The following is a 12,175-nucleotide window of genomic DNA, read 5'->3' as shown; positions in this document are numbered from 1 at the left end:
GAACCGTCCCTGACGCCGGGTCCGGCCCGGGTCCTCAGGGAGTCCCACTCTGCTTTAGGGAGGGGGCGGAGGGAGCAGGAGCGGAGGGCGGCCGAGAGGGCCCTGCATGCTGAAGTCATTATGTAAAAGCGCAGGCTTCCCCCGCGGTGGAAATTTGGAAAAGTGCTTCCACTGGCAGGCCCGAGAAAGGAAATTCCCATCCCGCTAAATTACTACCAGATTGCCTGGCAGTCCCGGGACGTGGAGTTATTGTCATTTTTTACTCTAAATATCCGAGCGACCCAGATTGCCTGTTGCGTGAGCTGGCGGGGGGAGGTCGGGGAGGACCGGGGCGCAGCGCCCCCGCCTCCCAGGGCCGGCCCGGCCGTCGGGGGAGGGCCAGGGGCACGTTAAGGCGCGACGTTGGGGTTTCTAACCCGTGGGGGAGGGCCGAGCCCGGGAGCTGGATTCGGGAAAGCCTTCCAGCGCCGCGGGTTCACGCTACACTTTCTTCTCAAAACCTCCTGCCTCTCCCCGGCGCAGCTCAGCGGCCAAACCCGGACCAAGTCTGCGCGTCGGCCGTGGGCGCGCGGGGCTGTTAGGGCGCTGGGGTGCCGGCGGCCGGAACTCGCCCATGCGCCGCACGACGCCCTCGCGTAGTTTCCAATAACCCCGAGGGCGACGCGGAGTCTGCCGCGGGGACCCGGGACGCCTGCGGGGCTGCGGTGGGTGCCCCAAATGCCTCCGCGCCCCGGGGCCTGGGGGCGGCCGTGCGACGTTGACCCACCCGCGGGGTCGCCGGCTCGTCGCTGCCACGTTAGCAGCAGGACGAGGACGGTGCCCGGCGGAGGGGCCCCGCGTCCCCGCGCCGTCTGCAGGGCTCCCCGGGGCCGAGACCCCGCGTGTGCGGCCCGGCGGCGTGGAGGGGGCCGTGGGGACGCTGTCTGGGTGACCCCACCGGGAGCTCTCCCACGCGGTGCCCCCGGCCTGGGAGACCCCGGGAGGGAACCCCACGAGGGCGCCGAGACCGGGGGCCCCCACGAGGATGCTGGAGGCGGACGGAGCCCTTCGGGACGACCGAGGCCGGGGGTGGGGGGCGCGCGAAGAGGCTGAGGCTGGGAGGGGGAGGGGCGCCGTCCTGCTGGGGGGGCCCGCCAGGGGGCGCCAGGGCCGCCCCGCCCCGTCCTTTGCAGAGACGGTGCCCCGGCGGGTCTGGTGGCCCCACAGCCGGGGCGGGGCGGTGGCGAGTGACCCCGCGCCCCCCGTGCGCCTCTCCCGCACTGCCACGCGCGCCGCTGGGACCCGGAGCCCGCCCGGCCCGCCGGCTCCTCCCCTGCCCCTCCCGCCTCTCCTTCCTCTGCGCGCCTCCTCCCTGCCAGCCCCCTCCCCCCCCACTTCCTCGTCTCTGCCCCTCCTGCCCCCTCCGCCCGCGCCGCCTCTTTAATAAATAATTTCACTCCGTCCAGAAAAGCTCTTTCCTGCGCGCGCTCAATGCCCTGCTTCTTCCCCGCCCGGTGACGGAATCCCCGACTGTTTCCCTGTGTTTAATGCCGTTGCCGGGACCACGGTGGCGGCGCGCCAGGGCGCAGGGAGTTCCGGAGGCGGCGGCGGCTCCGCGGCCAGCGCGCCCCCGTGTCCGCCTCGGGCGGCTCCTGCGGCCACCGCGGGGCCCCCGGCCTGCGTCCCCGGCCGCGGCCCCTGCGCGCCCCTGCGGCCCCTCTCGGTCGTCCGCCTGCCCTCGGGGTGTGTTTACAGGCGCTACCGGGAGAGACGTTACCCGGGTTTTATTTTAAGGGTTGGCGATGACTAACGAAGTTAAAAGGAGCTTAGGACAGAAAACAAGACTATTTTTAGGTTACTGTTGTTTCTGCGGATTATTGGGGCGAATACACCCAGAGAAGCTCACCGTTTTCGAAGTCCCTTTGCAAGCCAAATGCCCTCTCCGGGAGCGCCCTGGAGTGTCCTGCACCCTGCTCTGTACTTTCTAGAGCCCCCGGCGGTCCCCGTGCTTTGGGTTCTGTGTTCAAGCATCGGAGCTAAGGAGACCTGGGCCTCTGGTGCCCGCGGCCGGGCGGGGTCAGGAGGACCCCTGAGAGCTCGGCCTGCTGGAACTGCTGGCCTCCAGCCTGGGAGACCCGGGGGCCGCTGGGCCCACCTGACCCAGGGGGGAATCCGTCCTCTGGGATCTGGGGCAGCTTGGGCCCAGGCTGCCCCAGGCAGAGAGGCTCCTGGGCCAGTCTTCTAGCCAGCACGCCCCCCCACCTTCCTGTTCCGCAGCTGGCAGCCAGGGGCCTTCTGCCCCCAAATATCACCTCCGACATCCCCAGTGAAGCGTGAGCGCTCTGTCCTTGCCGGATGCGCCCTCGGAAGGAGCAGGGGCTGGACGTCCTCCGGGGAGGACCAGGGAGCTTCTGGCCTCCCTCCAGGGACAGGTGTGGGTTCTTCTCGACAGCACCTTCTAACTGGCGGGAAGGACACCCCAGGCTGATGAGAGATGCCGGGAAGTGTGCATGGGGAATGGACAGCGTGGAGACTGGCTTATTAAGAAATCAGGACTAAGGAGGGTTATTCACTTTCGAGTACACTACTGAGACTTTTAGAAACACCAATGCAGCTGAGTCCCGCGGGGGTCACTGCAGTTGAGAGAGAAGGGTTCCCTTTGATTAGACACCTGTGCCAGCACATTCAGACGCCCAGGTGTAGGGTGTTCTTAGAGACCAGGAACTGGGGGCTCCGGGTGGGAGTCGATGCCAGCTGTGACTTGCAAAGCAGCTCTGTAATCCCACCTTTCCCCGGGACATGGTAGAGGCCTTTTCTTGGTGGTCTCCCTGCCCAAACTCAGCCCAGTCCGGGCACCGCCGTCAGATCTAAAATCTCAATCACCAATGAATCGGTCCACTTCCTTTCCCTGGACACTTGCCCAGGGCACCAGGGTCAAAGCCAAACTGCCCAGCGTGGCACCTGATGACTGTCTCCATCCACACCTGCCATGCAGGGACCTCCTCACAGAATCCAGTCTCAGTTCCTGGTGCCCACCTCCAAGGGCCCGGAGTCCTCTCTCTCCACATGTATTTCGCCAATATCCAGAACCTTCCTGCAACGCTCCTGCCCCATCGTGAGCCGTGGCCCCGGCTGCGATGGCCTTAGGTGTCTTCCGTGGCCTTGAAAAGCGCGCATGTCCCGCTATCTTGGTGCAGCGCGCGCTCACGTCTGCGGGGCTCGCCGGCCTGTGTGCGGGTCGTGTCTCCTGCCCCCTCGCTGCATGGGGTCTGTTGGCCACAGCCACGTGCGAACCGGGCACTTGGCTCCCAGGCTCCTGGTGCAGGCCGCTCGGCTCCTCCCTTCTTTCCCTCAGCTTTGTCGCACGTAGCCGAGCTCTGTTGCTGACCCTCTCTGACGGGCTGGCCCCTTCACCTTCAAATGCACTTTGTTAAAATCCATTTTGTCTGACATCAGTATGAGCCTTTGAGGGCCCCGTCCGGCTGCTTGGTCGGGTGCACTGTCTCCTCCCTGCCGGTCCCTTTGTGTCTTTGAACCCGAAATGTACCTCCTGTCTCCTGCTTAGGGCTGGCTCGCCGTGGCTTGTTTGCTTGCTTTTGCCCATTTGATGGTCTCTGCCTTTTGACTGGCTCGTGGGATCGATCTAGGCTCGATGTCCTTATTGCTAGAGTTGGATTTACATCTGCAGTCTTACTGTTTGGTTTCAGCTTGTCTTTTTGTTTTTGTTCCCCTTTATTGCTTTTTTAAAAAAAATGCTAAGTGACCATTTTTTTTAAAAGTTTCATTTATTTATTATTTAAGAGAGCACCCACATGCAAGGGGTAGGGGCTGAGGGAGAGAGAGATAACTTATTATTAAGTAAATAATAATAATTATTATTATTTATCTCGGGCAGATCACCCGCTGAGCACAGAGCCTGGCTTGGGCTTGATCTCATAACCCTGAGGTCACCACCTGAGCCGAAATCCAGACCCAGATGCTTAGGCGCCTGCCTCCCCCCCCCCCCCATGAAGTCCGTGACTCTTGTCTGGTCCAGCATTTTAACCACAATCAGCTTCACACCTCCAGCAGCTCAGCCCCGGCGGTGGCACAGACCCAAGTTCCGGGCCGGGTTCCCTGTCCCTCTGCCGCGATTGTTCATGCAGCACAAGGAGAACCGGACAGCTCGCTGTCGCTTCGCCGCCGGCACGCGCTTCCTTGGCGGGACACGGCTTTGCTGCACCCACCGCCCAGAGTGATTACTGGCAGCGACGTTACACGTCTGTCGCGTTCCTGTCCGCTCCGGGCCCAGTGCTCTGTTACAGACACACTGTTCTGTACAAACGCTTTCTAAGTAGGTTACAGAAGGAGAACCAGTCACCACTTGTCGCATTATAGAAGCGCCTTGTCTCCGTCGGGGGCACCTGCTTTCAGCCTGGAGAGCTCCCTTTCGTGTCTGCCGGATGCAAATCTGTATTGTTGTTGTGTCTTTAAGCTGGGCAAGTCTTCATTCCCTGCATTTCTGACAGGCAGTTTTGCTGACGGTAGCATCTGGGTCGGCAGGAGCGTGCTCCCTCCAAGTGCACTGAATGCCGCACCCACGGCGCCGCCTGCCGAGAAGCCACTGTTGGTCCCTTGTAAGGGACACATTTTTCTCTTGCTACTTTTAAGATCGTCTCCGCGTCTGATTTTTCAGCGTTTGTACAATGACATGGAAGCTGGTGGGTCTCTGTGTTCATCGCCCAGCAAGTGTCCCGGGTACCTACTATTGGCAATAAACGCGTGACATCGGCCCCTAGTCCTGGCAGAGTTCTCCTCGTCTCTCCCCAGCCGCCGCAGGTCGGCGCCGCCGGGTCGCCCCCTCGGACTCCCCGTGTTCTTCTCCCTGTTCTCAGCCTCCGTAATCTTGGCTGATCTCCAAGTAAATCAGCTCTTTCTTCTGCCCGTTCGTGAATCTCTTCCTCTCGTTACGGTGCTTCTTGGCTCCAGAATCTTCCTTTGGCTCTTTTCCAGTTCGCATTGTTCGTGTGACGTCGCCGTCATGCATCCCTCCTCTCCTGGAGTCCAGCTCTCGTCCCGCTCTGTGCACACGCTCGCAGGGGGCACTTCGGGGGCGCGAAGCCAGCATCGGTCACGCTCCCAGGCCGCTCTTGGCTCTGCTTTCCCTTGGCGTGTGTGTCCTGCTTTCCTGCTTCTTCACCTGCCTCACGTCGTCTTGTAGAAACTGGGCGTTTCGGTGGCGCATGGGAGCCACTTTGGATTCTCCCCCCCCCCCGCCCCCGCCAGTCTGGGGCTTGTTTCCGTAGCTCCCTGTCTGTTTAGCGGCTCGCTGGGTTACTTCGGTGAGGTCCGCCCCCTCCCCAAGCGTCCGGCCTCTGGCCTTGCCCCCAGGAGCCCAGCGCAGGGAAGCCCAAGGCCCGGCTCCTGCTGGGAGGACAGCCCTCGGACAGGGTGGGGGCAGGGCGCCCAGTGCACCCGGAGTGCCCCAGCCTCTGGAGGGTCCTCCTCGCTGAGCTGGGGGAGCCGGCTGGGTTCCGATACCAGTGCCTCTGGCCTTTCCTAACGGGTTTCTGTAGATTTTCTTGAATAGACCTTTCATTTGCTGTTTGCCCTTAGGAAGGCTTCTAGAAGCTTGAAAGGGTTGTTTGGTTTCAAATGACGTCCTTCAGTTTCACCAGGAGCAGGTCCTCGGGCTCCCATCCTGGCAGCTTCTCGGCTACAGCCTGGATGGACCCCTCCGCCCGCACACCCCCGGGAGCCACCAGGAGGGTCTTCAGCTCCACGAAGGTCCCTCCGCACGTTGGCCATAGGTTGAAGCGTGTCATCCAAAAAGACACACTGGAGTCCTACCCCTGGTCTCTGTGTGCGAGACCTCATTTGGAAACAGGGTCTCTACAGATGAGATTAGTTAAGAGCACGGGGCTCGGGTGGCGCTGATCTGTGACCATGGTGCTTGTCACAGGTAGAGACCCGGAGGGAGGCCACGCGAGGATCCGGGGCTGGAGTGACGGACACAGAGGCTTTGGGTGCGAGATGGGCCTGCAGGCGGGGCCCCAGAGAGCCGGGGAGGCTCCTCCCCACGGCCGTGCGGGCGTGACCTGGGGCTTCTGGAAGCATGACAGATGGACGTCACCGCTGGCTCGTGGTGATGTCATCAGTCCTCAGGGAAGCAGCACGAATGCCGCGCGCTCTTTATTTTCTCCAGGGTGCCACCCACGCCCTGCTGGGCGGCCCCGTCCCTTCGACACCCGTACCCTGCCCGGCCCCCCCGACACGCCAATATGCACCTCCGCCTCCACCGCGACCTTCATTGCCATGACCAGCGCCGCCAGCGCCACACCAGCACGGCCCTCTGCCCCGGGACCTGGAGGCCTGGCCCACAGTCCCTGTGGGGTCACGGGGTCCCCCATCCTGTTCCCTACAAGCTTCCTGCACTGACCGGAAAGATGTCCTGGGGGGGGGCGGCGAGCCCGTGACTCCGTGGTTTGTGGCTCCACGTCACCTCCTGTGGAAGGACTGCCCGCCAAGGCCCACGTGGAAGAAAGCAAGTTCAGAGGTGGATTCCCGCCGTTTGAGCCTCCGGATTAAACAGGGCCTGAAGGCCTGTTCTCGAGTGTGTCCCGGGGGTTGAGAAGACAACTTCCCTTTCGCTCCGTCTGGTCTGATTTGGGCGTCTGTCGTGGCTGCGGGAGCCCCAGGCACACAGCAAGTGCCTGTGGCCGGTCCCGGGGACGGGGGCCCTGCTTCAGAGGCGCGCGAGGGATGCACAGTGCCCCAGAGTGGCAGGAGGCAGAAGGTGTGGACGCCAGGCTGCCCTGCCCCGCAGGGCTATGCCCACCTGGGTCTGACGGAGCCCACTCAGCAAGGAGCGCGCCTCACGTGGCACCCGGACTTCTCTTGGGCAGAGCAGACACATGGCTTGTGTGGGTCTGGCTGTACCGATTGGTAAAACACGGCCCGAGCTCCTGTGCTGCGTGAAAATGCGGCTCCTGCCCTGAGCCTGCCCCGCTACGGCCCCGCTCTCCCTGCCAGCCAGGGACTGCTGGCTCCCGGGGGCGGCTCACTCTTGTGCTCGGCTTAATTTCTAGGATGTTAGAGGCATCTGTGAGCGGCAGGGAGATGGTGCTGGGCTCTGTGGCCTCAGCCTTCTCTGTTCTGCGTGCCCCAGGGCCCTTGTGCTTCTGGCTGCGTCCAGGGAAAAGGCTCCGGTGGGCTTCCAAATCCCTTCGTCCTGCGGCGGACCTGGTGGGTGGGAAATGGGTAGTATTTTTGGTTTCTGGCAGTACTTAGGGCTCGCACCTGTGAATTCAGTGTTTTCTAGTGGCAACATTGTAACATTTTCTTACATTAAGCCTCCATCCGCTTAGGGAGCAGCGACCGAGCTGAGTCATTTTTATCCGCAGGCTGAGACAGGGAAGCTTGTCTTATTTTCCTTTTTTGATTGTAAATGACTTCCTTTTTTGTGTGTGGTGCCATCCTCACGAGGGAAGCTCTGCGGGACCCCCTCCCCCACGGGCAGAGCCCCTCCAGTGTCCTGGTCCCCGTCCCCGCCCCCCGGGAACCGAGTGGAACCCTCCCAGCCTCCACTTGGGTTCACGCCGCTCCCCAAACTATTGTTGAAGTGTTTTTGGTTCAGTAAAGTTCTAAACAGGCTTCGCCAGGCACTTTTTCCATGAATTTTTAAACCAGACTGAATTTCCAGGGAAACTTCACCCGCGCGCATCTGACTCACCTACCTGTAACTCGTCAAGACGCTGCGCGAGTGCCGTGGGACGCCCGGTCACAGCAGGTTTGCACCAGCTTCAGCCTGTCCTCCCGGCCACAGGACGCGGCACCGGGCACGAGCCCCTCAGCGCCCACGCCATCTCACACCCGCCCTGGGCGAGCCTGGGGTTGTGGCCTTGGCCCCTGGCCGTGAGGGCCCCCCGGGAGCCACCGGCGGTGGGTGGGCAGCGCCTGGGAGGGAGAAGGGATCCTTTCCGAGCCCCGGGGGGGGGCTGGGCTCTTGGCGGGGGTGGGAGGGCAGCCACGGGACCCTACCCTGCGGGGCCTCGGACCACCACACGCCCCTCAGGGGCTGTTTTCTAAAATGGTGGTAAAATGCACATAAAATTGACCATCGTCACCATGTGGGGGTACAGCTCAGTGGCACTGAATACACCGGTGTTGCCGGGCAGGGTGTACAGAACCCCTGCCCTCCGCAAACCAACACTGTCCCCAAACTCTAATGCCCCCTGGCCCCTGCCCTCCACCCTCGTCTGCACGTCCTCCAGCTCCGCACGCTTGCAGCCCTGCTCCATGCTGTTTGAGGCTGAATCGGATCCCGCAGCCAGCATGCATCCGGCTGTTCCCACGCTGGTCCGTGGGGGGATGGCTGGTCTGTGGAGGGACGGCTGTCGCACAGAGCGTGGGGGCGCAGGGAGCCCTGAGACCCTGCTTTCAGCTCCTCCAGAGGACAGGCCTGCAGGCAGGACGCCAGTGGTCCAGGGTGTCGCTGGGGTCCCCGTGGGTCCTGGTCCTTGTTAGCCTCCTGTGGCCCCTGCCCTTTGGCCGGACTTCTGTGTTTGGGTCTTCTTGCTCGTGGCCTCGCACCCACGCCCCGGGCTCTGCGTCAGCACCTTCCTGCCTGTCCCCCCCGGCCCCACCCCGGCGCCTTGACCCTGACACCCGACCTGGCTCTTGGGGAAGCAGACACGTGTCACCTGCTTCTCTCCTGCTATATTTGTTCCTTCCCATTTTGTCACAAATTGGGGTGGGGGATGCCTAAGGAGGGCTGCAGAGAGCATGAAAGCCACAGCAAGAATCCTGTGCATCAGGTCGTAGGAAGGGGTGAAGGTTTGGGGGAGACAGTGGACTGTGTCAATCTGAGGCATTTCGGCAAGGGGGGCAGAATCATAGGCCCCACAGCACCCCCAACATGGCCACGATGGCCCCCCGAGTTGCCGAGTGCTCCGTGTGGGGCCGCCCACCACAGCCCTGCTGTCCTGCTGGTCTGCAGGGCTAGCTCCCGGCCTCGTCCCACTCGGCAGGCACCCACTCGGCAGGAGAGCCGCCCGGGCTGAGTTTCTTCCCAGCGACAGCAGGTCCCTGGACACGGTGCTCCCGGGGCTTCCCTCTGTCCCCATGTCCGTCCCAGCACCCACATCCCTGCCGTGCAGCCCACGCTGGCCTTGCTGCCGCTCCAACACCACTGAGGTGCTGCGTGGTCAGCCGGGAGCCGTCCTGTGAGGGGTCCCCAGCAGCCCCTAGGCGGCACGCACTGCTGTCCCGTGGGAAGAAGGGCTGTGTCTTATGTGCAGTGACCCTGGTCCCAGCGGCCCCCTGCTGACTGTGCGCTCCTGCGGGCAGGCCGGGGTCAGCCGGGTTCTGGCTTTATGCCACGTGCTGTCCAAGGGGGAGGACAAGCAGGCACCCCAGCTGGGGGTCCATGGGACCCCGATGCCCGGGGCTGAGGCGAGGCCTTACTGGCACATGCCAGGCGCTTGGGCGATGGCATGGAAGTGTGAGGAGCAAAGCCCCAGGAGCCACGGCAGGGACTGACCCGGCCCTGGAGTCTTCGGGCAGGAGGACTTGGGCGGGCCCGGAGCTGGGAGCGCACCGCCAGGGTCCGGGACAGAGGGAGGCGGGGGCCAGCGCGCGGCCTCTGAGGATGGAGGCAGGCGGCTGAGGAGGCCACAGGCTGATGGGGAGGATGGGGGCGTCTGGGGCTCGGGGACGCAGTGGGGACAGAGTCTCCTCAGGAGCTTCTGGTAGGAACCTGCTCTCCCCGCTCCTGGACTGTCACCCAGAGAAACCCATTGGGACCTCTGACCTCCGGGACCGACCATCACTCTGTTCCGGCTGCAGGAGACCGAGAACCACCCGGCACGAGGTCAGAAGGACCCTGCTTCTCCCCAGAGCTCGGTTAAACGTGTTTCCTGCAGTCGCCCTGTCACAGTTGCTGGGAGGCCCAGGTCCACCTCCGACCTCCACGGGGGTGTGGGGAGGGGAGACAGCGAACCCCTCTGTTCTCCTGTGGGTCCAGCCTGCATCTCCCCTGGGGCCTCCCTCCCCCCACCCTGCCAGGTTTCGTGGGGACCGGCTGAGGGGCCCCTGCGAGGCCAGCCCAGGGCTCACGGCCTGAGGACACAGGTCGGCCAAGAGACAGGAAAGGTCCGGGGGGGGTCTGCAGCGGGTGCACTCGGCCCTGTGGAGCCCAGGGCACCTACGCGTCCGAGCCCCGCGTGTGGGACCCCCGCGGAGAAAGGGAAAGCTGTCTGAGCCAGGCCTGGCCATGAGCGCGGGGCAGGTCTGGAAGGGAGGGCCCCGAGCTCGTGCACTCATGCACTCATCCATAACGCTGCACGCGGGGAAACTGGCGGCCTCCCCTCCAGCACCTACGGGCGGGCAAGGTCAGCTTCCCAACTCGGCGGACGACAAATGGGCTGTTTAGAAAACTCAGAGAAGCACAGTTAAAAGCAGCACACCGGAGGGGCGTCGGAGGTGGATGCATCACTGGAAGGTGATGGTGTCTCACGACACGAGGTGGACCTTCCCCACAGAACCTGCCCGGGATGCAGGACGCTCGGACTGGAGTAGGTGCACCCCGCCCATGACCAAGGCGCGCGGGGCCCTCCAGGCGGGGGGGGGCACCCCAGGGCTTTGTTCGGGGGACCCAGGAAAGGTGGGCTCTGTGGTGTGGCCAGTTTCAGCCTCTACTTCGAGGAAAACAGTAACCATCACAGTGTCCCCTTCTGGGCAAGGCCCCCAAATTGTTCACACGACAACAGCCTTCAGACAGAGAATCCTGCCCGCACCTCGGGAGCCATGGGGAGAAACCGAGTCACAGCAACAAGACAGCACGACTCAGGACAGAAAGATGCCTGAGACCCTGTCCAGGTGCCCCAGAGCCAGGTGGACACCACGTGACGAAAATCCTGTGTGTGTGGATGGCATCTGTGCAGACGCTGCCCAGCGATCTGGGTTCACCCAAACCACACCGGCAGCATCCGAGCACCAACACTTTCAGTCTATAACTCCACGTAAACGCGCAAGCGTTTTACTTTTCTCAAACGCCTGAATCCTGGGGGCAGGTGGCCCGGCTGAGCTCAGGCAGGGGGAAGGACACAGCCCGAGCACGGCAAGCGATGTCCCGTCGTGACACGAGACCATCCTCCTGGTGGGCTGGGTATCTCTGTCCCTTCAGGTACAGGAGGGAAGGAGCCGCCCGGCTGACATGAGTTATTGTCTAAGCAGTCCTGTTAAGGGATCCTACCCCTAACCCCACTGTATGGGGCCATGTGGTGTCCCCACACATTCGTGTCTCCCAGCACCTCAGGACGGGATGGCTTTGGAAGAGGAACTTTGCAGATGGAATTTGCTAAGATGGATCTGTCCTGGGCCCTCGTGCCAGTGACTGGTGTCCCCATCTAGTGGGAAGACTGGACACAGAGGCACGGAGTGGAGCCACGAGGCCACAAGCTCACGAAGGCCCCCAGCACCAGAGCTTGAAGCCGCAGGACAGGTATGGCCTGGGCCTCCCGAGGGAGCGTGGACCTGGGCACCTGGACCTCAGATGTCTGGGATCCAGAATTGAGCGGACGAGGCTGCTGCTTCCTGGGCCTGACTTGTGGGACAGCGTTGTGGTGGCCCTGGCAGGATGGTGACGGGGCCCACACTGGGAACCGGGGGTTCTGGCTCTGGGCTATGCTGAGGGCAGGTGCTCAGCACTGCTCAGTTCAGCCGCGTGGATGGGGTGAAGGGACCCGTCTGCGGCACCCAGTGAGCCGGGATCTTCTCCGGCAGGGCCCTGAGTACTCTGGTGCCCGAGGGTGCCCGGGGCCTGTATCTGCAGGTCCTGGAACCCATGCCTGCACCCCTAGTGGGTCTGGGCCTTCTGTCCCTTCGCTTGGAGCACGTGCGCCGCCCACTGGCTCTGAAGGCCCCAGGACCCACCATGAGCCCCGGGCGCGCCTCCAGCCCCGACGGGCCGTCTGCCTGCTTCGACGGATGGTGGAGCTCCAGAGGTGGGCGCGGGCCTCCTGGCCGGGGTGCTGGCTTTCGACAGACTGGACACAGCATGCCCCAGGACGGCCAGTGGTGGCAGCGTCCTGAGAGCGTTGGAGCCGGGCGCTTCCCCACCTCCAGTGGGTCAGTGTGGGCTCCGAGCCCCAGCCAGATCTGCGGCCGGGAGGACTGAGCAGGGCAGGGCCGCAGGGCTGGGGTGGGACGGCTCGGC

The sequence above is a fragment of the Meles meles genome, chromosome 12 (assembly GCF_922984935.1).
Source record: "Meles meles chromosome 12, mMelMel3.1 paternal haplotype, whole genome shotgun sequence".
Classification (NCBI taxonomy): Eukaryota; Metazoa; Chordata; class Mammalia; order Carnivora; family Mustelidae; genus Meles; species Meles meles.
The sequence above is the reverse complement of the archived record's forward strand: the minus strand, read 5'-3'. Positions refer to the sequence as shown.